Source organism: Palaemon carinicauda, chromosome 38, assembly GCF_036898095.1.
Source record: "Palaemon carinicauda isolate YSFRI2023 chromosome 38, ASM3689809v2, whole genome shotgun sequence".
In the NCBI taxonomy this organism is placed as follows: domain Eukaryota; kingdom Metazoa; phylum Arthropoda; class Malacostraca; order Decapoda; family Palaemonidae; genus Palaemon; species Palaemon carinicauda.
The window spans coordinates 12,543,328-12,569,279 of NC_090762.1; the positions used below are offsets into that span (position 1 = coordinate 12,543,328).

Consider the following 25,952-nt stretch of genomic DNA (forward strand, 5'->3'; position numbering starts at 1 on the left):
GCTAGGTTGACACGGGGAACTGGTAGATGGTTAAGGAAAACATATCCATGTGGAGGATTTGTTGACAATGTAAAGTCATTATTAAAATAGGTTGCATACATTTGTCCACTCTCGCCAGAAGAACAGTACTAAAAGTGGCTCGATCCTGTGCCACCTCTACATCTAGTGTCCAATCTAGCTAGTAACAAAGCAGCTGCTGCCTCCCAAGGAAGGGGAAACTAAAAGGATGTACAATCATAAGGCAAAAAAAAAAAAAAAAAAAAAAAAAAAAAAAAAAAAAAAAAAAAAAAATTTTAGTTTGAGATGAAGTTTCAGCAATAAGTTCAGAAAGAAGACCCATCATCTTATAAGTTTGAATGCCCATTTTTATATCTTGGATGAACAAGGAAATTTGAATTACAGTAAAGTACTTACTCGATATGGTTAGGCCAAGAGCCAAGTGGTTGCACATAAACTTGCTGAAGAAACATAATGCACACTCGGTGTCTGTAGCAACTGTGTCGCATAGAGGAATTAGTTTTAGAGAAAAACTGTGCTCAAGAACTTCAAGGATACCTTAACATTGTGAAAGGATTTGTGTACTACCATAATCCGTAAATGTAGTAGTCAGGGCCAGCCTTACTACGTTGGTTTGCTGTGAAGGATCATACTAAAATCTTCTGCTATCACCAATCTGCAGAGGCCAGCAGGGTTTCGATGAAAACTGGCCAAACCTAAGATATGAATGACATGTCTGAGGACTTTGTCCTGCAGTGGACTAGAAACAGATGCATTTGTTGCTATATAACTAGAGAACTGCAAGGGAAATAGTGTATATGTTTATCCCCAGAAACTTAGGTATATAATGAAGGTTTAACTAACCTTGTAGGGCATGATATTGAGTGACATGATCAGCTAATGTACTAGTCAGGGTCAGCCATACTTGGTTGGTTTGCTGTGAGAGATCATAATAAAGTTTTGTGCCATCACCATCTCCTGAGGTCAACATGATGATGAAAACTGGCCAAACCTTAGATATGAATAAGGACTTTCTCCTGCAGTGGACTAGAAACAACTGCATTTGTTGTTACATAAAAATAGAAAAAGGGAAATATTATTTTTACCTAATCCCAGAAACAGTTTTACAGCAGGATTTAGAAAAGGCAGAAGTTGCACTGACCAAATTTTCATTTTGAGACGTACAGCAATGCATAGAATAAAGAAATTCCCTTTTGATGGCATTTGTGAACTATGAAAAACCTTTGATACTGTGCACCAGCTAATTTTGTGGAGTGTACTGCATTATGGAATTCCTCTTAAATATGTAAATTTGATTAATTCTGTTCAGGAGCATAGCAAGTGCAAAGTTAATGTTAACGAAGTCTTATCAAATGAATGTCCAGTGAACAGCAGAGTACTCCAAGGGAATGTGTTGTTACCTACGTTGTTTATCCTCCTCATCGATTTTGTAATGCGTAGAACACTCACAGATGGTGGAATAGGATTGGACTGGATTAGTAATAGATAGAAGTTTAGCAGACCTAGAGTAAGCTGATGATGATGTCTTTGTTAGCAAACACCACAGGATTTGCAATGCTTACTTACCAGAATGCAATGGAAGATGAAATATTAATGGAAGATGAAATATTATTGGAAGAAGAAATGATTAATGAGGTAGAATTATTTAAGTATTTAGGAACTGTTTGCCAATACAGGGTCTTTAGAGTTAGAGTTTAGTGAAAGATTGAAAAAAGCAAATCTGACAATGGCTAGGTTAAGTAATATTTGAAAATCAAATCGCCTTGAATTATATATAAAAAAAAAAAAATCACACTATATCAGTTTAGCGCGATCGGCGTTACTTTATGGACACGAGTCATGGTATGACAATGAACTAATCTACAATAGATTTAGTAGATTTGAGAACAAAGCCCTCAGAAGGATATTGGTAGTTAAATGACAGGACAGGATTACAAATGAAACTATAAGAGATCACTCGAGTGCCATCTGTGGATGAGATCATGAGGGGTAGATGGAGATGGTTTGGGCATGCTCTTTGCACTCCCCAAGAGAGATTAGTTCACCAAACCTTCAGTTGGGCTCAACAAGGCACTAAGAGTTGGAAGACCCAGGCCTACATGGTTGAGGACTAAGAAGCGCAAAGTAAGAGATGATGAATGGAGAAGTATTGAATTAAAAGCTCAAGATAGAGACGACTGGCGAAATCTAATTAAGGCCCTTTGCGTCAAAAGGCGTAGGAGGAGATAATGATGGTGATGTTTTATTAAATTATAGTGGTCTATATTTACTTAACCTATAACCTTTATAACATTAGTCTTAGTCATTATCTATTACTTGGTTTATTAATGCCTTCATTAAGTTTCATCTCTTGAGATTTACTTAGGATTTTGTTAGACCCAACTTGTTAAAAGTTCAAATGGCTGAGTTTGACTCTCTTGGCCAAGTCTTAGGAGACTTGAACTTCGTGTTTCTGATTGAATAATTCTTATTAAGCTTATAGGGCTAAGTAAGAAAATAAATAATGATTCAAACTACACCTAGACTGGAAAATTTTTACAAATCCTACTTTATGGCCTGATAGACACCCTTTATAAGTTACAAGATTTGATGCAAATATAAATTGCTGCTCTCTTACGTATAGCCATGCCCTAGTATGTTATAAAGCCTTGACTCCAGAGCCATATCATTTTTACTATTCTAGATATGTTATTATTGTGGAATCTACACATAATAGCTGTGGGTGAATATGTCTGACCTGATTATATACTTTTGTGTGTAAATTATAAGTAAAAAGAGAGGTAGAATTAATTATATTTCTAATAGCGAAGATAACTTACCACCTCGCTTATTTATCATTATTTCCTCTCCCTGAAGAAACCATTGAAAGACTAGACCTATATAGGTAGCATTGACTATAACCTAAGCTGTGACTTCTAATGATTTATTGCAAGTTTCGAAATAACGATCCTAAATAACTTCTACTTTATACACAATGCCATAAGCAAAATTAAATAACTTTGAAGTCACATCACAAATGCATAAATTTTTACCATTAGACTATAGGGCTAAGCTTAAATTTTTCTCCGTCTTGACGCCCTCTTCTCTCCCTCTCTTCAGACAACAGTTCCATGCACGGATAGTCTCACGGAGACACAGTGACAAGAGGGAATTGTGCTACACCAACGTACTTAATTTTTTTTCTGAAATATTATTCTAGCACAATTTCTTTTAACGATCTAATATTTTACAACGATAAAATTTTAAATAACAATGGCCCAACGATGTCTTGTATATACACGTTTACAGAATGAAATACAAGTTTTAGTATGAAGCAACAATTTGAGAATAATGCTCGTCCATTCCAAAAATACTGCATACTGTGTCAGAAAACTTTAATCAAAACGCTTCTAAGGCCTAACAAAAGTGGGTGTTTTAAAGAAAACTAATTTGGTTACACTAATAAAAACACCTTACATGGTAATGTTGATTGTCCATATTACGAGTATACTGTATAAGCTTCAAGGAGAGGGATAGAGATAAGAAAGTGTTACGAAAACCAGAGGTCAGACAAAAGTTAAGTTCCGATGGATGTCTGGCCTTCAGATTACAAACACGATCTCCAAAATTTTTTCTTAACAGTGACAAAGAGAAGCAGCTGGCTGTTTTGTAAAAAAAAAAAAAAAAAACTTGAATCATCTTAACAACCAATTTTTCTTCAAATGAAGATAACTCTCAAACTCTTCATTATCATCATTAATAGCTACAACCCTATTTGAAAAATTTAATTGAATAATATTTATGTCTAAAGCCAAGCACTGGGGCATCAAAGGTCATTCAGCGCTATACTATATAATACAAATTAATCAATCGTACCTAAACACTATCATCATTTGATATTCTAATCTATAAAATCAATCGCACGCATCACTTTCATACAATAACATCTAAATGCAAAATAAGAAAGGATTAAAAGGATCAAATATATTCATAAAGTTCATTACATCTCATGAACGATTTGAAGTTCTCTGGCATCCTGACATCGAAGGTCATTGACGCCGATATCGTTTATTATAGATAAAGAGTAAAAGAATATTCAATTAAAACCATATTAGTGAATGTTATAAAAATTAAATGGCATTCAGAAAACCTGCTTCTGAAATAAATTTAAAAATGCCGCTAGCATTGTAAGACGCGTCCTAGGATCTTAGCAAGGATGAACCTGCCATCCTCACCTTGAGCCTCAAACAGATATCTATTTCTTTCTGTGTTATGAGTGAGGCATTCGGTCATCAAATGCCTCACAGTCAAAGGTATCAAACAGTCATTGCAATACATTTTTTAAAGTTGAGGGTATTATGATTTTCCTCCAATATATCTTTTAAATTGAACATAAAATTTGGGCATTAAGCCAAGCACTGGGGCATCAAAAGCCATTCAAAACTGTATAACGCAAATTAATCAACCATACCTGTACTCTCACAACATTTGGTATCATTTGAACTTCTAGAGCCAATCGTACAACTTTCATACAATAATATCTAAATGTAAAATAAGGAGGGACTGAAAAGATAAAAAAAAAAAAATTAACAATAAAATTACTTGAAAGCTCATGATATAAACCAATACTCTGTATAAATTTTTTCAAGTTCAAGGGTATTACAATTTTCCCCCCAGTATATTTCTTGAAGGTTTGTCCAGAGAAAATAGTCCTCCTCTGAAGATTTAACAGGAAAATCGACTGAAATGTTTGATATCTATTGTCACTTGACAGGTATTACAAAGAGGGGCCTATGTTACTTCACCACTCTTCATTAAATAATCATGAGTTGCTTGTGTATGGCCAATACGCAGTCTAGTTAAAATATCATCCCTCCTACTTGAATTACAAGATGACCATTTATCCACTGAAGGGTGGATTTGTTTCAATTTTGAAATGATAGTCAGTTCAACCCATCGAGCCAGCCACATTTTCTTACAATGAAAATGTATCTTACTTTTAAGGTCTTTGTAAGGAAGATTTATGGGGGATGGGTTAAGTAGCTCTGAAGCTTTCTTAGCTGCCTTGTCTACGTGTTCATTCCTATCCAACCCAATGTGGGCAGGGACCCAACAGAAGTGAACACTGACATTCTTTGTAAACTGCAGAAGTACTAACCAGTCCTGCACCTCTTGTACTAGATGATGGGCTGGCATAATTTGTTTAATTAAGAGTGAAACACTATTGGACTCCATAAAAATAGTATAAAAATATTTTGATTACCATTTCTAAAAATATGTTGGACTATGAGAATTATTGTAAATAGCTCAGCAGTAAATACTGAACAAGAGGATAGAAGTTTCCTTCTAATAACAATATCCCCCACCACAACTGCACCACCAACTCCTTTAGCCAATTTGAAACCACCCATTGCAACACGTTTCCCATGATGTTGAATAAATCGAGGGTTCCGACAGGAAAAAATAGGTCAGTGAGGAACAAACTACTATTTCAAGAACAGCCCAACCATCCATCTAGCATGCCAACCCGCCCCCCAAAAAAAAATATTTGGGGGAGGTTAACTAACATCACAAGAAACAAAAGGGCAATTTTTTTCCTCCGCTTCTCCCTGCCTTATGAGGGACTCCAACGAGTTTGGTTAGTACTGCTAGTGACACAAGCCACTCTTCCCACAAAAATGAAGCTTCATATGTTGACTTGCTTACTGCCGGTACTTCATCAGGCAATCTACCACCACCGTCACTTGTGCACCTCATTACCCTAGTCTTACCACCTATTCTCGCAACTTCCACATACCCTTCTAAACTTTGCCACTTACAGAAACAGCTTCTCCTTCGAATCTGCAATCAGTACAGTATCATCAGTACACAGCAACTGATTTACCTCCCAATCATGATCACTTATGTTTCAATTCTCGACCAAGCACTCGAGCATTCACCTCTTACAGCTCCATCAACCACCAAATTGAACTATGGCAACGTCACACATTCCTGTCTCAGTCCCACTCACTGAAAACCACTCAAACACTTCATTCCGTATCCTAACATGTTTTACAGCCTACATATACTCTTCCCTGCTTGCAACAACCTTCTACCAATTCCATACAAAATCCTCACATTCCACATCGCATGCCTATCAACTGTCACAACCTTTCTCCAGATTCATAAATGCAAAATATACCTCCTTACCTATTACTATATATTTCTTGCTTATCTGCCAAACTATTAAAATTTGATCCATATATTCCCCACTTCTTCTACAACCACCCAGCAACTTTCAAAATTGTATCGTCTGTTTTATCCTTAATCCTATTAACAATCTACCATACACTTTTCCAGCCCCACTCAATAAACTAATACACCTAGAATCACAAAACTCGCCAACATACCCTTTACCTTCGTATAGTGGAACGATACGTGTACGCACTTCAAGTTCCAGGGTATTACAATTTTCCCCCTAGTATATATCTTGAAGGTTTGTCTTTGAGAAAATATGTCCTCCTCTGAAGATTAAAATCAGGAAAATCGACTGAATTATGTTTGATATCTGTCACTTGACAGGTTAATTATTACAAAGAGGGGCCTATCTTCCTTCACCACTCTTCATTAAATAATCGTAGGTTGCTTATGTATGGCCAATACGCAGTCAAGTTAAAATATCATCCCTCCTACTTGAATTACAAGATGACCATTTATCCACTGAAGGGTGGATTTGTTTCAATTTTGAATTGGTAGTCAGTTCAACCCATCGAGCCAGCCACATATTCTTACAATGAAAATGTATCTTACTTTTAAGGTCTTTGTAAGGAAGATTTATGGGGGATGGGTTAAGTAGCTCTGAAGCTTTCTTAGCTGCCTTGTCTACATTTTCATTCCCATCCAACCCAATGTGGGCAGGGACCCAACAGAAGTGAACACTGACTTTTCAATATTAATCTTACCCGATAATCATGTAGCTGTCAACTCTGTTGCCGACAGAAATCTACGTTCGGGATACGCCAGCGATCGCTATACAGGTGGGGGTGAACACCACAGCGCCATCTGTGGTCAGGTACTCTAGTACTTCTAGTCAACACCACCTCAATTTTTTCCTCTGTCGTGCCTCCGGCTAGACCTACATGGATACGCTGTTGATTCTGGAGTTATTGCTCACGATTTGGTGATGTATTTGCTCTAGAGTTTAGCCTTCGCTATTCAGGAAGCTATATCATTAGCTTAGCAAGTTTTTGGAATTAATTTGATTTAATTTTTGGTTTAATTTTGGTACGAAGAGAGTATGAACTCTCTTTCACTTTTAAATGGCCGACCCTTCCCTTAGACGGAAGTGTTGGTGTCGAAGAGAGTATAGACTCTTAATTTTGCTTAACAAAGTTATAGATTTATTTTTTATCTCTCCGCCTTATAGGCCTCATTGATTAACTTCCTTTTATTATAAACTTATTAAAATTAATTTTTATATTTGTTTATATTCGACCTTTCCTAATAGTAGGCGGTCTTTTCTTGGAACCGAAGTTAATTAACTTTGAGCCCGTCATTTCGTTTTTACCTGTTAACATATTATGCCATTTTAATGTTTTTGAAAGAATTTCTTTGATAGTCTTGTACTGTTTTCAAAGTTGAACTAACGTTTTGTTTTGTCTCTGCAGTTGTTGACGTTCAGAACGTTCAACTTGCGCTCTATCGTTACGATAGAGAGAGAGTCTATCACGGTGTCACGTTGCAGTAAGAGTAAACCGATTCTAGCGTTTTGTTCATTCTTTCTTAGCTTAAATGGTTCTATTCTAATAAAGGAACTTTTTATTTGGGAAACCTTTCAGTTTTTTTTTTTTTCCTTTAACAATATGTTTTAACGATATATATAATTGGGCTCTTCTCTCAGGTGCTAAGTCAAGAGAGAGAGAGAGAGAGATAGAGACGGAGGGAGAGAGAGGAGGATAAACGTTTCGTTCAAGCGGGTAACGTTGTTATCGTTTTTGCTCTTCTCCCTAGTCTCTTTAGGGGAAGAAGGTAAACGTTTCTAGAGTTTTATTCTTGTTCTCAGACTTTATGCGGTGAGAGATTTTAAACGTACTTTATTTGATCTAGTGTTTAATCTCTTTTCCAGCCACTGAATTATTTATCTTTCATTATGTTTTTCTGTTACACTGTAATACTGTTTTCGCAATTACTAACTTTTAATGAAGGATAGAATTGCGTGTTTCAGGTACAAACCACTCAAAGTTTCGAGTTCAGTGAAATAAGTGCAAACAGAAAATCAAAAGTGATAAAGTGATAAGTGTTACAGTGTTGCGTTCGAGGGTTCGTCTGTTCGTGCCAGTTGTTCGCCTAGTCTGGGACCTCTTACAAGCTCCCAAGCCCAGGGGAGAAGTAATGTCGAAGGACTTATGGGTTCAGCAGGCCTTGATCGACGAACAGACGTTTCCCTCCGTGGTTTCGGGTGTAACCAACTCACGTAGCCGACGTGATCACCCCACCCACACAAAGACGAGAGAGCCCATTTATTCCTCGTCTGCGGAAGAGGTTTCTCGCAGAAACCATGGACCAAATCTTGCAGCTTTTAAGTGCAAGTCGGTCCCTTCCGCGCAAGTCCAACTCCTAGGTGGTGCCATTAGCACTGGGTCAGTTCGGACTTGCTGCAGTACGACAACTGCACACCTCCCAGAGAGGTAAGGTGGTATCGCAACAGACAGTAACTCCGTCTGTTGCCGCACCAGCTGTTTTAGACCCTCAGTTTCAACGGACAGTAGCTCCGTTTGTTGTTGTCTTTCTTAAACTCTAGTGGTCTATGCTGCTGACAATGCAGTCTCAGCTTGCGGTGTTGATGCAGGAGTTTCAGGCAGAGAAGGTTAACACACCTCCTCCTGCGAGCGCTCCTCCACCTCTACGCTGCTTACGCAGTCCAGCCTGCCAGACGTATGATGTTGAGGTTCCTCAAGCTACCTCCATGCGTGAGCTGCCGCATTGGGAGTTGCCAGATACCAGCTCTGTGCAGCAACCTCCACTTTCCTTGAGGCAGGAGCCTCTTGCCACGCGGCAACCTCCTCAACACTTGAGGCAGGAGCCTTATGCTTTGCAGCAACCTCCTCTACCCTTGAGGTAGGAGCCTCATGCGTTGCGACTACCTCCTCCATCCTCGAGGCAGCTACCTCTTGCGGTGCGACAACCTCCACCATCCTCGAGGCAGCAACCTCAACTCCACCTCTGCGCAGTCCACCCTGCCAGACGTATGATGTTGAGGTTCCTCAACCTACCTCCACGCGTGAGCTGCTGCATTGGGAGTTGCCAGATACCAGCGCTATGCAGCAACCTCTTGCGTTGCGGCAACCTCCACCATCCTTGAGGCAGCAACCTCAACTCTTGCGGCAGCCACCTCCACTCTTGAGGCAAGAACCTCAACTCTTGAATGGGCTCTCGTGGCAGGGTTGGTTTCGACCTGGCCTTTCATTAGAAGGGGCTAGCGTTCGATACCAAGTATGAGGTAGAAATTTATTTCTATTTGAACACGATGTTGTGTTGATATTTATCCATATTGACTCATTAGGGGTAATTTGAATGAATTACTACCAATTGTGTCACGTGGTGGCCCGGGGAAATCTGGTAAAACTCGCTGGTAAAGAGACTGATGTCTCACCAGGTAAATCCTCGGACAGCTAGATTAGTGTCAGGTTCAGATTTCTTTAAAAAATCCTCCCCTACCCATGAGGCAGCCTCATGCTTATGAGGAGCCTCATGCTATGCGGCATCCTCCTCAAACCATGAGGCAAAAGCCTCATGCTATGCGGCAGCCGCCTCAACCCATGAGGCAGGAACCCATGAGGCAGGAGCCTCATACTATGCGGCATCCTCCTCAACGCATGCGGCATAAGCCTCATCCCTTGCAGCTTGAGCCTCATCCCATGCAGCATGAGTCTCATACCATGCAGCATGAGCCTCATCCCATGCAGCATGAGCCTCATCCCATGCAGCATAAGCCGCACGCCATGCAACATGCTCTGCTTACCTTACAGCATGCTCTACATACAGCATGCTCTGCATACCTTACCGCATGCTTCTCAGTCACACATCTTTGGTTGTTGCCAACTCACTAGACTGTCAAGCAGTTTCATAACGTTGCCTTCTAGTCTGCTGCTTTTGCACCAGTGAAACCCTCACTGAGAGAACTTAGCTTTTCTCGGATATGGTTCCTGTAGATGAGAAAGTGCTATTCTCCCTCCTTCTGATTTTCCCTTGAGGACTCTGTCATTTGGAGAGGAGCCTTTAGCTGCTTAGCCTCCTATGGACTTTTATTTAAGCATAGCATGCTTCCAGGGAGGGTAATGGTTCCACTTCAGTCGCTAACCCCGTCTGTTACCACACCTGCTCCCATAGACCTTGAGCTGTGTTGCAAGACATGCAGTCCAAGCTTAGTCCTTGTTAGAGGATTTTTTGTTTACGGAGTCAGTGTGTCACTGGGAAGACGTTCAACAACCAGCAGAAGTGTCTTGTTGTGACGCAGTGCGGCAACCTCAGCAACCCGATAAGGAGTTGTCTGTACGACCCAGACAGTCTAGACAGCTTCGTGTTGTCACTGTACTTCCTCGCTTCCCCATGGTTGACAGTTCACAGACTGTGCAGCAGTACCATGATCTTGTGTCCGGCTCCGTCAGACGACTAGCTTTTAAGAGCTCCCACAAGTCGTCGCTGTCTGGAGATTCTCAGATGGACTATGGATCTGACCAAGGAACTGGGCCTCCTGGTCAATTTTGAGGAGTCCCAGCTCGTCCCATCCCAGACCATTGTCTACCTGGGTATGGATCTTCAGAGTCGAGCTTTTCGGGCTTTTCCGTCGGCCCCAAAGATATACTAAGCCCTAGATTGCATCCAGAGCATGCTGAGAAGGAACCGATGCTCAGTCAGGTAGTGGATGAGTCTAACAGGGACACTTTCATCGCTGGCACTGTTCATCGAGTTAGGGAGACCCCACCTCCCCCCCTTCAGTATCATCTAGCGGCTCACTGGATAAAGGACATGACGCTAGAGACGATCTCAGTTCCTGTTTCCGAAGAGAGGAGGTCTACTCTCACGTGGTGAAAGAACAGCTTTCTTCTCAAGGAAGTCTACCTTTGGCTGTTCAGAAACCCGACCGCCGTCTCTTCTCTGACGCATCAGACACGGGCTGGGGTGCGACTTTGGACGGACAGGAATGCTCGGGAACATGGAATCAGGAGCTAAGGACACTTCACATCTATTGCAAGGAGCTGTTGGCGGTTCATCTGACCTTGATAAACTTCAAGTCCCTCCAGCTTAACAAGGTGGTGGAGGTGGACTCTGACAACACCACAGCCTTGGCTTACATCTCCAAGCAGGGAGGGACTCATTCGTGGAAGTTGTTCTAGATCGCAAGGGACCTCCTCATCTGGTTAAAAGATCGAAAGCTCACGCTGGTAACGAGGTTCATTCAGGGCGATATGAATGTCATGGCAGATCGCCTTAGCCGGAAGGGTCAGGTCATCCCCACAGAGTGGACCCTTCACAAGAATGTTTGCAGCAGACTTTGGGCCCTGTGGGGTCAGCCAACCATAGATCTGTTCGCTACCTCGATAACCTAGAGGCTCCCGTTGTATTGTTCTCCGATTCCAGATCCAGCAGCAGTTCACGTGGATGCTTTTCTGCTGGATTGGTCCCATCTCGACCTGTATGCATTCCCGCCGTTCAAGATTGTCAACAGGGTACTTCAGAAGTTCGCCTCTCGCAAAGGGACACGGCTGACGTTGGTTGGCTCCGCTCTGGCCCGCGAGAGAATGGTTCATAGAGGTACTGCAATGGCTGGTCGACATTCCCAGGACTCTTCCTCTAGGAGTGGACCTTCTACGTCTACCTCACGTAAAGAAGGTACATCCAAACCTCCACGCTCTTCGTCTGACTGCCTTCAGACTTTCGAAAGACTCTCAAGAGCTAGGGGCTTTTCGAAGGAGGCAGCCAGAGCGATTGCCAGAGCAAGGAGGACATCCACTCTCAGAGTCTATCAGTCTAAAGGGGAAGTCTTCCGAAGCTGGTACAAGGCCAATGCAGTTTCCTCATCCAGTACCACTGTAACCCAGATTGCTGACTTCCTGTTACATCTAAGGAACGTAAGATCCCTTTCAGCTCCTACGATTAAGGGTTACAGAAGTATGTTGGCAGCGGTTTTCCGCCACAGAGGCTTGGATCTTTCCACCAACAAAGATCTACAGGACCTCCTTAGGTCTTTTAAGACCTCAAAGGAACGTCGGTTGTCCACTCCAGGCTGGAATCTAGACGTGGTCCTAAGGTTCCTTATGTCATCAAGATTTGAACCTCTCCAATCAGCCTCTTTTAAGGACCTCACATTAAAAACTCTTTTCCTCGTGTGCTTGACAACAGCTAAAAGAGTAAGTGAGATCCACGCCTTCAGCAGGAACATAGTTTTCACATCTGAAACGGCTACATGTTCCTTGCAGCTCGTTTTTTTGCTAAAACGAGCTTCCTTCACGTCCTTGGCCTAAGTCGTTCGAGATCCCAAGCCTGTCCAACTTGGTGGGGGATGAACTGGAGAGAGTACTTTGCCCAGTTAGAGCTCTTAGGTACTATCTAAAAAGGTCATAACCTTTACAAGGACAATCAGAAGCCTTATGGTGGGCTATCAAGAAGCCTTCTCTTCCAAGGTCTAAGAACTCAGTTTCTTACCTATTCAGGCTCCTGATTAGGGAAGCACATTCTCATCTGAAGGAAGAAGACCTTGCTTTGCTGAAGGTAAGGACACATGAAGTGAGAGCTGTGGCTACTTCAGTGGCCCTCAAACAGAACCGTTCTCTGCAGAGTGTTATGGATGCAACCTATTGGAGAAGCAAGTCAGTGTTCGCATCATTCTATCTCAAAGATGTCCAGTCTCTTTACGAGAACTGCTACACCCTGGGACCATTCGTAGCAACGAATGCAGTAGTAGGCGGGGGCTCAGCTACTACATTCCCATAATCCCATAACCTTTTTAACCTTTCTCTTGAATACTTTTTATGGGTTGTACGGTTGGCTAAGAAGCCTTCCACATCCTTGTTGATTTGGCGGGTGGTCAATTCTTTCTTGAGAAGCGCCGAGGTTAAAGGTTGTGATGAGGTCCTTTAGTATGGGTTGCAGCCCTTTATACTTCAGCACCTAAGAGTCGTTCAGCATCCTAAGAGGACCGCTACGCTCAGTAAGAAAGACGTACTTAATAAAGGCAGAGTAATGGTTCAAGTCGTCTTCCTTACCAGGTACTTATTTATTTTATGTTATTTTTGAATAACTAATAAAATAAAATACGGGATACTTAGCTTCTGTGTTAACATGTATGCTGGTCTCCACCCACCACCCTGGGTGTGAATCAGCTACATGATTATCGGGTAAGATTAATATTGAAAAATGTTATTTTCATTAGTAAAATAAATTTTTGAATATACTTACCCGATAATCATGATTTAATTGACCCACCCTTCCTCCCCATAGAGAACCAGTGGACCGAGGAAAAAATTGAGGTGGTGTTGACTAGAAGTACTAGAGTACCTGACCACAGATGGCGCTGTGGTGTTCACCCCCACCTGTATAGCGATCGCTGGCGTATCCCGAACGTAGATTTCTGTCGGCAACAGAGTTGACAGCTACATGATTATCGGGTAAGTATATTCAAAATTTATTTTACTAATGAAAATAACATATTCTTTGTAAACTGCAGAAGTACTAACCAGTCCTGCACCTCTTGTACTAGATGATGGGCTGGCATAATTTGTTTAATTAAGAGTGAAACACTATTGGACTCCATAAAAATAGTATAAAAATATTTTGATTACCATTTCTAAAAATATGTTGGACTGTGAGAATTATTGTATATAGCTCAGCAGTAAATACTGAACAAGAGGATAGAAGTTTCCTTCTAATAACAATGTCCCCCACCACAACTGCACTACAACTTCTTCAGCCAATTTGGAACCACCCATAGCAACACGTTTCCCATGATGTTGAATAAATCGAGGGTTCCGACAGGAAAAAATAGGTCAGTGAGGAACAAACTACTATTTCAAGAACAGCCCATCCATCCATCTAGCATGCCACCCCCCCAAAAAAAAATGGGGGGGTTAACTAACATAAGAAACAAAAGGGCAATATTTTTCCTCTGTTTTTCCCTGCCTTATGAGGGACTCCAACGAGTATGATTAGTACTGATAGTGACACAGCCCACTCTTCCCACAAAAATGAAGCTTCATATGCTGACTTGCCTACTGCTGGTACTTCATCAGGCAATCTACCACCACCGTCACTTGTACACCTCATTACCCTAGTCTTGCCACCTATTCTCGCAACTTCCACATACCCTTCTAAACTTTGCCACTTATAGAAACAGCTTCTCCTTCGAGTCTGCAATCATTACAGTATCATCAGTACACAGCAACTGATTCACCTCCCAATCATGATCACTTATTCATCTGTTTCAATTCACGACCAAGCAATTGGGCATTCACCTCTTACAGCTCCAACAACCAAATTGAACTATGGCAATGTCAAAAATTCCTGTCTCAGCCCCACTCTCACTGAAAACCACTCAAACACTTCATTCCCTATCCTAACATGTTTTACTGCCTACATATACTCTTCCCTGCTTGCAACAACCTTCTAACAATTCTATATATACTCATCACATTCTACATCGCATGCATATCAACTATCACAACCTTTCTCCAGATTCATAAATGCAAAATATATCTCCTTACCTATTACTATATATTTCTTGCTTATCTGCCAAACTATTAAAATTTGATCCATATATTCCCCACCTCTTCTACAACCACCCAGCATCTTTTAAAATTGTATCTTCTGTTTTATCCTTAATCCCATTAACAATCTACCATACACTTTTCCAGCCATACTCAATAAACTAATACACCTAGAATCACAAAACTCGCCCACATACCCTTTACCTTCGTATAGTGGAACGATACGTGTATGCACTTAGTCCACTGGCAACATTGAAAACATAGAACATACTGTATATTAAAATATCACAAACTATTATGACAGTCACCATAACCACTTCCTTTAACATTTCCAGTCCCTACATCATTCAAACCAGTTGCTTTTTTTGATCTTGTCTCATCTAATGCTCTCTCCACTTCTCTTGTAATCTCTCATTCTCATCTTCCATCACTGGCACTTCAACACCTGCAACACTAATTATATGTCTCCCTACCATCAACATTCAGCAACTTTTAAAAATATTCAGCCACCTTTTTCTCTCATCTCCTTTCAATAACCTTTCATTTTCACTGTTTCTTCTCTCCTGTATCTACCCTTACTCACTCTCTTCACTTCTTTTCAAACTACAACCTCTCTTCATATGAGCTAACCAATCTCTGACCCCACCTCTAGTTAGCCTACCTCTTTTCCTTAGCCACTTATCTTTTTAATTCCCTATTTTTTCTAATATCATTTATAGTTCTCTATACTGATATCCTACAGCCATTCTTCAAAAACCCTCTTAATCTCTTTCACCTGCATCTTCACTCCTAGTATGGTTTCCAGGATGGCAGCAATGGCATTCCCACATGGATAGATCCTGGGAGCTTGTGAAAGAGACTGCACTGCCAAGAGAGAAATCTATCATATCTTTCCATACACAGCATATAGGGCTGACAAAAAGAAGGGCCATGCCCCTCTCCTTCAACTCTGTAGCAGCAAGCACTTTTCATATCCCTTGTACACAACTGCCAAGAATCTGAAAAAAAACATGATAAAGTCGTAGATAATATGTATTTTTCCTAACTATACAAACCTTAGCTATTTAATAGAGGTATTACTTTTGGCGTAGCTGAAATGACGAGCCATTAATTCTTAACAAGGTTTAACTACGCACACCGCTAGTTAGCAGGGGGTAGGGAGGGTAGCTTGCTACTGCTCCCCCTCACACACCTATGATTGAGCTCACTTTGCTTGGAGGTAGGATTTCAAGGGGGATAGGGCTGGCGGGCAAGTTTGATAAAATAGCTAAGGTTTGTATAGTTGAGAAAAATACAAATTATCTACGAATTTGTCATTTGTTCCGTAACTGGAATACAAACCACGCTATTTAATAGGGGTGAGTCACCCATTAGGAAGGGTGGCATCCCAGCCAATCTGGCTTTTGGCTTTTACGTGGGGGCTCCTTATCTGAATGTGTTAGCACTCAAAGAATAAGGAGTCCCTGCGCCTCGTTAAAACCTTGCTACGCAAGGTTCGCGGCCTACGCAAGCTGTGTTGAGGTATGTAGAAGTGTGACTGTCCTGGTAAAGTTATTCCTAGTTCTTTACACGGAAAATCTGTGCACCAGGACTTTCCCAATACCACCTCGTCAGGGTATGGGGATGCAATAGTACTGATCTTAATACTAGGTATACAAGGGAGCATGGTTTCCCTGCAGTGGTTTGAGGTCAGCTATGCAGAGAACCCAGGATGCTGCTTTCCCCAAGAGAGGGGAGAATCAAGAAAAGAATAAGGGCCAGTCAAACCTTTTCATTCATGCAGACTAAAACCGGGTAACAATGCCCTCAACCTTCTGCTATATGTCCAATAAGGAGCTTGAGGTTTTAAACCAGCTGTTGTGCAGCCACCACAGGACCGATAGAGAACGTATCAAGTCTCCTGTGGGTCACGTCTTGCAGGTAGTGGGATGTGAACGTGGTCCAACGCTTCGACACACCAGCTTGAAGAACCTGCGTCACTGAATAGTTTCTCTTGAATGCCAGGGACGTAGCTATGCCCGACATCATGAGCTCTGGGGCGACATGACGGAGGAGTCTGGATTCAGTGCATGGTCAATGACCCTGAAAATCTACGTTGAGATGGTGTTCTTGGTGACCCTCCTCTTGGTCCTTCCTGTGCCGACGAATAGTGCAGGCAAACTAGGACGGGCTGTGGCTGTTCTCTTAAGATACAGTCTCAAACTCCTCACTGGGCAAAGTAAGAGAAGGTCTGGGTAATATGTTACAGTACGGAACTAGAAATCTGGAAGGAGTTGAATCGAGGATCTGCTACTCCCGGGTTCTGAGTCTTAGCAATAAACTCAGGAACAAAGCTGAACGTCACCTCTCACAATCCCCTTGAATGGGTGATGTCGTATGAGAGACCATGAAGTTCACCGACTCGTTCAGCCGAAGCCAAAGCTAACAGGAACACCGTCTTCCAAGTCAGGTGGCGATCTGTTGCCAGGTGTAATGGTTCATAGGGAGGTCTCTTAAGAGCCTGAGAACTCGAACCTCGTTCCATGGGGGAAGTCTCACTTCTGACTGGGGACAGGTAAGTGCATAACCGTATGAGCAAAGAAAGTTCTAGCGATGAAGAAATGTCCATTCCTTTCAGTCTGAAGGCGAGGCTTAAGGTTGAGCGATAACCTTTCACTGCAGAGACAGATAGGTGCATTTCTTAACGCAAATACACGAGGAACTCCGCTATTACTGGAATAGTGGCATCAAGTGGAGAGATACCCCTTCCACGACACCAACCACAGAAGACTTTCCACTTTGCCTGATAGACTGCCGCTGATGACTTACGCAGGTATCCAGACATCCTAATCGCAACTTGTTGCAAAAATCCTCTCTCAGAGAGGAGATGCTGGATAGTCTCCAGGCATGAAGTCGTAGCGAAGTTACGGCTTTGTGGAATATGTTGGCATGTGGTTGTTTGAGTAGATTGTGTCGTGGAGGGAGTTCCCTTGGAGGCTCCATTGGGAGTTGCAGAAGGTCGGGAAACCATTAGTGGAGCTACGAGGGTCATTGAAAGATCGACTGATGTTCTGGTCTTGTTGAGTACCCTCCTCATCAGACAGAACGGGGGAAAGGCGTAAACGTCGATGCTGTCCCACCATTATTGGAAAGCATTTTGCCAGAGAGCCTTGGGATCTGGGACTGGGGAACAATACTGCGGGAGCCTGAAGTTCAGAGGCGTTGCAAAGAGGTCCACAGTCTCAGAACCCCACAAAGCCAGGACTTTGTTGGCTACTAGATGATCCAAAGACCACTCGGTACTTACAATCTGAGATGCACTGGTCAGGTTGTTGGGGAGCATATTCCTTTTGCCCGGAATGAAGCGTGCCGATAGTGGTATCGAGTGGATTTCGGCCCATCTCAGTATCTCTACTGCTAGATGGGATAGTTGCTGCGAAAAAGTACCTCCTTGCTTGTTGATGTAAGCCACTACTGTGGTGTTGTCACTCATCACAACCACCGAGTGGCCTGCCAGGAACTGTTGGAACGGTTGAAGGGCCAGGAAGACGGCCTTCATCTCTAGGAGATATATGTGGTGGTACTTTTCTGACTGGCCAGAGGCCTGAGGTCGTGTGGTGCAGCACGTGGGCCCCCACCCTTTTTTTGAAGCGTCTGAGAGAACAGCATCAAATCCGGGGGAAGACGAGAAGGTGCACTCCCTTTCGTAGATTGTATGTCACCCACCACTGAAGGTCTGCCAGTTCCGGTGACCCCATGGGGATCTGGAGGTCCAGGGAGTCGTGAGCTTGATTCTACCGGGACTTGAGTCACCACTGGAGGGATCTCATCCTGAGGAGACCATTGGGAACTAGATGGGCCAGCGATGAAAGGTGACCGAGGATACGTAACCATGATTGGGCTGGAAGTTCTTCTCGTCTGAGAAAAGGTCTTGCAACCTTTCTCAGCTTTGTTATCCTGTTGTCTGATGGGAAGACTTTGTGGAGATTGGTGTCTATGATCATGTTTTAGTATACCAGTCTCTGAAGTTTGTTTCGGTGTCGGAGAAGGGTTGACACCGAGTCTGCCAGGATTAGCCAGTCGTCTAGATATCGGAGGAGACGGATGCCAATCCTGTGTGCCCAAGATGACACTAGGGTAAACACTGGTGAAAACATGTGGTGCTGTGGAAAGACCGAAGCACAGCACCTTGAACTGGTACTTTGTTTTCTAGGCTGAATCTTAAGTATTTCCTTGAAGACGGACGAATTGGGTTCTGGAAGTACGCATCCTTTAGATCCAGTGTACACATGAAGTCTTGCGGTCTTGCCGCTAGTCTGACCGTGTCTGCCGTCTCCATGTTGATCGGAGTTTGTTTGACAAACTTGTTCAGGGCTGAGAGGTTGATGACTAGTCTCCAGGCTCCAGACGCCTTTCTTACAAGAAAAAGTTGACTGAAGAAGACTGGGGATCTGTCGAGGACCTCTTGGAGAGCGCCCTTCTTCAACAGGGTTTGGACTTCTGCCCAAAGGGCTTGCCCCCTTGCCGATCCCATGGCAAGGGAGTCTAATGACACTGGATTCGTGGTCAGGGGAGGTAGAGATGTTATGAACGGGATGCGATATCCTAGACGGATCACGGAGATTGTCCAGGAATCGGCCCCGAGTTGCTTCCACATGTCTGAGCAACTTTGTAGGCATCCCCCCACTAGTGGAAACGCAGGGGGAATGCCTATCCTAGCGTTTGAGGCCTCGGCTGCTCCCTCTAGGATTCTTTCCTCCCCAGGAAGACTTTTTGCCTTTCTTGTCCTTGACAAGAAGGGGCTTAGACACAACTGTCTGTGCTGCTGTTTTTGTCGTTGTTGCAGTCTTGATTGGATGGGACTGCTGGAGGTTTATAGGGCTTAGATGTTAAAGCCCTATGGAGGAGGGAGTCTTGATGAGACTTCCTCCACCTCTCAGCAGCAAGTTCCACATCCTGAGGCTCAAATAGATGGGACCCCTTTAGGGAGGAATGTCTGATCCTGTTTATCTTGATGCTAGGGAGTTTCTGGTGGAACCTCTCAGACACTGCATCTCGCCGTTTTAAGATGGTGTTTGCCCACAAGTTCACGACTTGGTGGGCAAGAAACTCGATCGTGTGAGTGCCTGAGAGTAAGGTTTCCATAGCTTTCCTAGTACGTTCCATGGAAAAATCCTCGGATCGTATCAGGATACTTAAGGTCCTTGACCAGATGTCCAGCCACGAAGTAGCTTGCATCGCATACTTGGTAACCTTTCCCTGATTAAGGATCTCGGTTGCCGAGAAAGAGACCTGGCGGTTGGTGAGTCTCTCAAGAGGGACTACCCTGGTTAGCTCTTCCAGAGAGTGGTGAAGAGGAAGAGCTGAACTGGGTTCATCCAGGATCTCAAAGTACCTCCTCTGCTGTACGCGAGAGGGTGGGAGGAGCTTGCTCATGGTGCCGACACGGTTGGAGGAGGCAAACTTTAAGAGCTGTTGGGAGATCTTGTCCCTGGTACTCTTCACCCCTTGAGACCAGGGTAGGGCTGCACTGGTCTTTGAGGGTTTCTGAGTACCAAAGATGCAGTCTAAGACCATGTCTTTGCCCTCTTGAGTAGGTATCTCTGGGTTGGAAAATCCAATGAGAACCCTTCAGTCAGAACCTGCCAGAATGCATGCTCTGACTCTTGTTGGTCTCCTCCTGCTGTAGGACTTGCAGCAAAATTTCCTACTATCCCCAAGAGCTCTTCTTGGGGTGAGTTGCGGACATTCCCCGAGTGGCTGGCTGTCTCCATTCTAGCCACAGTGGAAGACTTTGGCAGTGTTTTGGAGTTTTTGGACTCCTTCCAAGGAAGGAGAGAAGAGTCCAACATCGATGACCTGTGTGGCATGTCCCTCCTGGTCTCAGATTACGGGGAACTCTCCGCGTGGAGAGGTTTCCTCCATTAGTGCGATGGAAGAATATCTCTCCTAGCGTGGTTCCCTTGGTGATGGGAGGTCTTCGTCTGACAGGGATGGAGTGTCTCTCTGAGAAACAGGAGGAACTTGTCTCGATGGTCTGCACGGAGTCAGCTTCTCCCTCGGGGAAAGTGATCGCATCAGAAACTCCTCTTTTCCTCTTAAAAGGGGTAGAGGAAGCCATGGTTCCGAGCCTTAAGTCTAGAGCTATAGGTCGCTCTGATGAGCGCATAGACAGGACAGGCTTGAAAGCCTGTGTTACGGCTCTTAAGGCACTAAACCAAGGCTGCTGGCTGACGGATGCACTGTCAGGCAGATCCCCTGAAGGGAAAGGGACCGAAGGTTCCCTACGAGGAGTCACTGTTACAGGTGGGTCTGCCTTAGAAGGCAGTTTAGGGATCCTGAACCCCTTTGCTTGATTGTGTTGCCCTTCTCCTGCAGTGCGCGGTGGTATGAGTTTGCAGGAAGGGGAATGAGGCGATGGCGACCTTGCCGGATGACGAATCTGCACTCGTGCCTGTTGGTGCGCGTGCTCGGGCCCGCAGGAGAATGTTGGCGGGCGCGCAGGAGAATCTTAGTGGGGGTGCAGGATTATCTTGGCAGGGGCGCAGGAGAGTCTTGGCGGAGGCACAGGAGAATGTTGGCGGGGGCGCAGGAGAATGTTGGCAGGGGAGCAGGAGAATGTTGACGGGGCCCAGAAGAATCTTGGCGCGCAGGAGTGTGTTGGCACGAATCCGTAGGAGAGAGGTGGCGCGCGCGTGCTTCTCTATGCTTGCGCTCGGGAGATAGTTGGCGCGCAGTTGACCGCGAACGTCCAGGAGAGCGCTGGCACGTAGGTGAGGGCTGCAACGTGGTTGCTGTCTCACCTACAGACATTATGGCGGGCTGGGGAGCGCTGGCGTGCGGGCGATAAAGGGCGCGCAGGAGAGCATTGGCGTGCAGGAGAATGCTGGTGCATAGGCAAGCGTTGGCGCTGGCGCTGGCGCGTAAGAGATCGTGGGCTCGTGGGCGCAGGAGGGCGCTGGCGAGCGCAAGCACGCTGTGATGTACTGGCACGTGGGCGACCCTGTGCATGTGCAAAGGTGAACGTGGGCACGTGAGGCTGCTGCTGTCAGTGAAGGCGAGCAGGTGGAGGGGTGCGCCGAAGCACTGTAGAGTGACGAACTGCTGGTGAGCGCTGAGGGTCTGGGCGCTAGAGTGATGGCGCGCAGCTGCACACTTTGGTGGAGCTACAGTGGGCTCTACCGGTGACAGGAATGGTGATGGAAGGTTGGCAGGTCTTAAGGATGGATGGTCGGTGTGTCCTTTGTAAGAATGAATATCCACCGAAGGTGATCGCAAACGATCAGCAGAGAGGTCCAGGATCGAAGTCACAAGACTGGTTGCAGGTGCAGTAATGGTCGATGTATGAAGGTCTGACAGAGGCGGCGGCTCTGCGGTGGACTGCCGTAATGATGTTGAACCAAAGAGGCGCCTCTTCACCGCTGGTGAAAGGAGACCTCTAAGGCGAAGAGGAAGGCGAGCCTTCCGACGGATGCGCCCTCTGGGGGCCTTTGGATCAGCAAGCTGACCGTCAGCAGTCCTCCGAAGAGGAGTCTCTATAAGTGAACTCCCCCGAGGGGAAGAAACACTTGCAGGAGACACGTTGAACTTAAAGTTTCCCCCTTGAAAGATGGTCAGGAATGGGGGAAACTAAGTAAGCAGCAACATCTGTAGAGTCTGGAGTGGCAGAGGAGATGGATGACACTGCATGAGACACCTCTGACACAACAATGTCGACTAGAGCCAGGGGATCTACCTCTGCCAGCGACGATGATTGCTTAACAGAAGCACCCATGCGGATGAACTGCAGCAGGGCTTCCTTGGAGGGCAGACTCGTGAGCCCCAAGGAAGACCATATCTGTAAGAGGGAAGTTAGTGACAAGGCGAACGAGTAGGAGCTTCGGAAGAGGGTTGGACGACGGAAGAAGAGGCCTTGGGTTTTTTTTTGGCCTTGGGTTTTTTTTTTTCTTCAAAGCAACCTTTGAAGGAGAAATATCCCGCTTGGACTTCTTCTTCCGCCATCACACAAACCTCTCCCACTGGGAAGAAGACCACTCCCTACACTTGTTAACCTCTGCAGGAAGGACAGAGGGCGTGAGGATCAGTCTCAACCGCCGACATATATGTTCAAAAAGGGCAGCCGGGGAGTCCAAGGCAGGTGCGCATGGTCGCAGAAGTCAACTTCACACACACAGAGTACTAAGCGGAAAAAAAAAAAAAAAAAGTCGTTAATGGCTGCCAATATTCGGCGAGGATGAAGAGCGGTAACGACCGTTCACCATACGAGCCAAAAGCAAAGTGGGTTCAATCACAGGTGTGTGATGGGGAGCAGTAGCAAGCTACCTTCCCTAATCCCCACTAACTAGCGGTGTGGGTAGTTAACCCTTGTTAAAAATTAATGGCTCGTCATTTCAGTACGCCGAAAGTAATGCCCCTATTAAACAGTGTGGTTTGTATTTCAGTTACGGAACAAATGGAAATCTAACTGCAAGTTGACAGCACTGAATTATGCCCATAATCCTTAGCACCTGAAAACATAGAGAGAGCTCAGGTGCCTATCCAGTGAGTGGACCTTTCCCATCACCCAGCAGTAACTACCACTATTTCAGTAAAGTTTTAACAGCCTCATCTAGTTTTCCTGTAAGCATACTCCTATCAAGAGACAAGGGTTTTTATCCGTGTAGGAACAAACAAGTATGTTAAAACTACCTGGACTTTCAAAAACCATTTCAGGTGAAAATGACGACAAACCTATTTGTCGAGGAAATTTGTAATTAAGGGTAACATTTCAAATTTCAGAGAAGTGCAATTAAAAGCCTCTTAGTGGGATTAGATTAACATGAATCTCGCCCATATAAGGAGGGATTGGATTGAAATAAATCTGGGCCATATGACCAATTGCCAATATAGGATGGCCATTCATTGCTAAGGTGTCACTGGGGGAAATAAATATCACTGCAAAGTAAAAATTAGAGAAATTGGAGAGCAAGGTGGAAGAAACAAGTTAAGACCATAGAAGAGGGCTAAAATGTGGATCTAGCTGGGGGAAAAGGGATACTGAAAGAGACTAGAATAAACAACATTCTAGTCAAAGTAATGTACCTTAACAGTAAGAAGCTCTGCCTACTTCTACATCAATACTATTTCATTGGTTGACAATTATTTCCCCACTAAAGTCAAGTACCGTATATACTCGTGTAATGTTCGATTTTTGAAGGCCTATTTTTCAGTTAAAAAAGTAAGGGTCGAACATTACACGAGATATATATTTGAAAAAGTAAAAATTTCTGGCCTACCGGTAGGTAAACGTAAGCTAGGCCTATGCAAAAATTACCCTAGGCTATGCTACCTACCGGTAGGTTATCGTAGGCTATGCTTACACGTATATAAGGTTACCTACTGGTAGGTAAACATAAGCTAGGCCTATATATACAGTACTAACCATGTTCATTTAACACCAGACATATTATTAGCATGGATTTTATTTCCTAAACCATCATAAATAGTTTTTTTCCGCTACGAGTAATGACTTTACCATAACGCAGCAGGTATGAAGCTAGCAAACTGTCGGGTTGCGTATGTTATAACATGATATGGTTAATGAAAAAATAAGGCTCATTTTATTTTACTTGGTATTGTATATTAATTGATATTAATAATAAACCGCAAAAATTTTTCTTAATTGAATCCACATTTTTTTTTTCTCCAAGTTCGAACGCTAGTTTCGGTAACTCCAAACATTTTTACGGCTTGAACGTTATTTGTCGTTTCAGCGGACAGCGGCTGCAATAATTTGAAGCTTGAATTTTGCAGTAATTTTTTTATATTTCTTGGTAGACATCTTGATGGGTTAATTCTTATTCATATATATTGTGAGGAAAAAAAATGATTAGCATAACGGGTAATTATAATCACCGTAATTACCTGAAATTACCGGTAATGGTAATTTGTTACTCAAAACGATGAACTAATTTTGTTTGCTACTTGTAGTGTTTGCTTGTTTTTTAAAACTATTAGGCGGTGATGATAATCGGCTGTTTGCAACTAAAGTGTTCGCTAGAAAATGTCCGCTGAATACTCAATTGTTATTGTAAACAGATGTTAGTATTTAGGTGTTGTTCCGATTTGTTTTATACATTTGTTTGTCACACTTGGGCATAACCCTTACTTTGATGGTAATTATGGTATGCTGGAGATAAAAGACCTCTAGCCTACTGCCAAAATCAAGACTCGAACATTACATGAGGTACATGATGAATTCATGATTTTGAAGGCAAAATAGGGGGGTCGAACATTACAGGAAGTCGAACATTACACGAGTATATACGGTATATTCTTTTATGAACAAACGCATCTCACCTACCTTTGGATACATTAAATGGGCTGGAACAACTGCATAACATACTGATTAGATTAAACATAGATTAAACAGAACGGGTGTAAGAAATGAGTTAGCGGCTAGAGTGGATTTGAATGTGTTGAGGTGGTTTGGCCATGTTGAGAGAATGGAAAATGGCTGTCTGCTAAAGAAGGTGATGAATGCAAGAGTTGATGGGAGAAGTACAAGAGGAAGGCCAAGGTCTGGGTGGATGGATGGTGTGAAGAAAGCTCTGGGTGATAGGAGGATAGATGTGAGAGAGGCAAGAGAGTGTGCTAGAAATAGGAATGAATGGCGAGCGATTATGACGCAGTTCCGGTAGGCCCTGCTGCTTCCTCCGGTGCCTTAGATGACCGCGGAGGTAGCAGCAGTAGGGGACTCAGCAGTATGAAGCTTCATCTGTGGTGGAAATGTGGGAGGTTGGGCTGTGGCACCCTAGCAGTACCAGCTGAACTCGGCTAAATGTGGGAGGTTGGGCTGTGGTACCCTAGCAGTACCAGCTGAACTCGGCTGAGTTCCTGGTTAGGCTGGAGGAACGTAGAGAGTAGGGGTCCCCTTTTTTGTTTTGTTTCTTGTTGTTGACGGCTACCCCCCAAAATTGGGGGAAGTGCCTTTGGTATATGTATGTATGTACATGCATAAAAAGAAAAAAGCAGTCACCTGGTTTTTATTTCTTCCACCCATTCTTGCTTAGATATATGCTTAATGTGATGATTAGTCTTTCCCTAAGAATCTCTAAACCTTGCCATGTTGAAACTTCTTCACTGCTAGGAACTAATCTCCTCCAATAACCCTAGAATAAGAAAACACTTAAATTACACACCTTTATAGGGGGAGAAACCCTCAGAATTTTATTCTTGTTAAGGTTTATTTCAGCA

The 25,952-nt window shown here is 43.6% G+C and overlaps 1 long non-coding RNA gene across 1 annotated transcript in view; it reads right to left on the reverse strand.

Moving 5' to 3' along the window:
* Nucleotides 1-25,952, reverse strand: part of LOC137630096 (uncharacterized) — an 83,503-nt gene that overhangs the window by 3,653 nt on the left and 53,898 nt on the right. The window contains exon 3 of the long non-coding RNA XR_011041648.1: nt 25,735-25,867. This is a non-coding gene — a long non-coding RNA (uncharacterized lncRNA). The remainder of the gene's footprint in view (nt 1-25,734; nt 25,868-25,952) is intronic.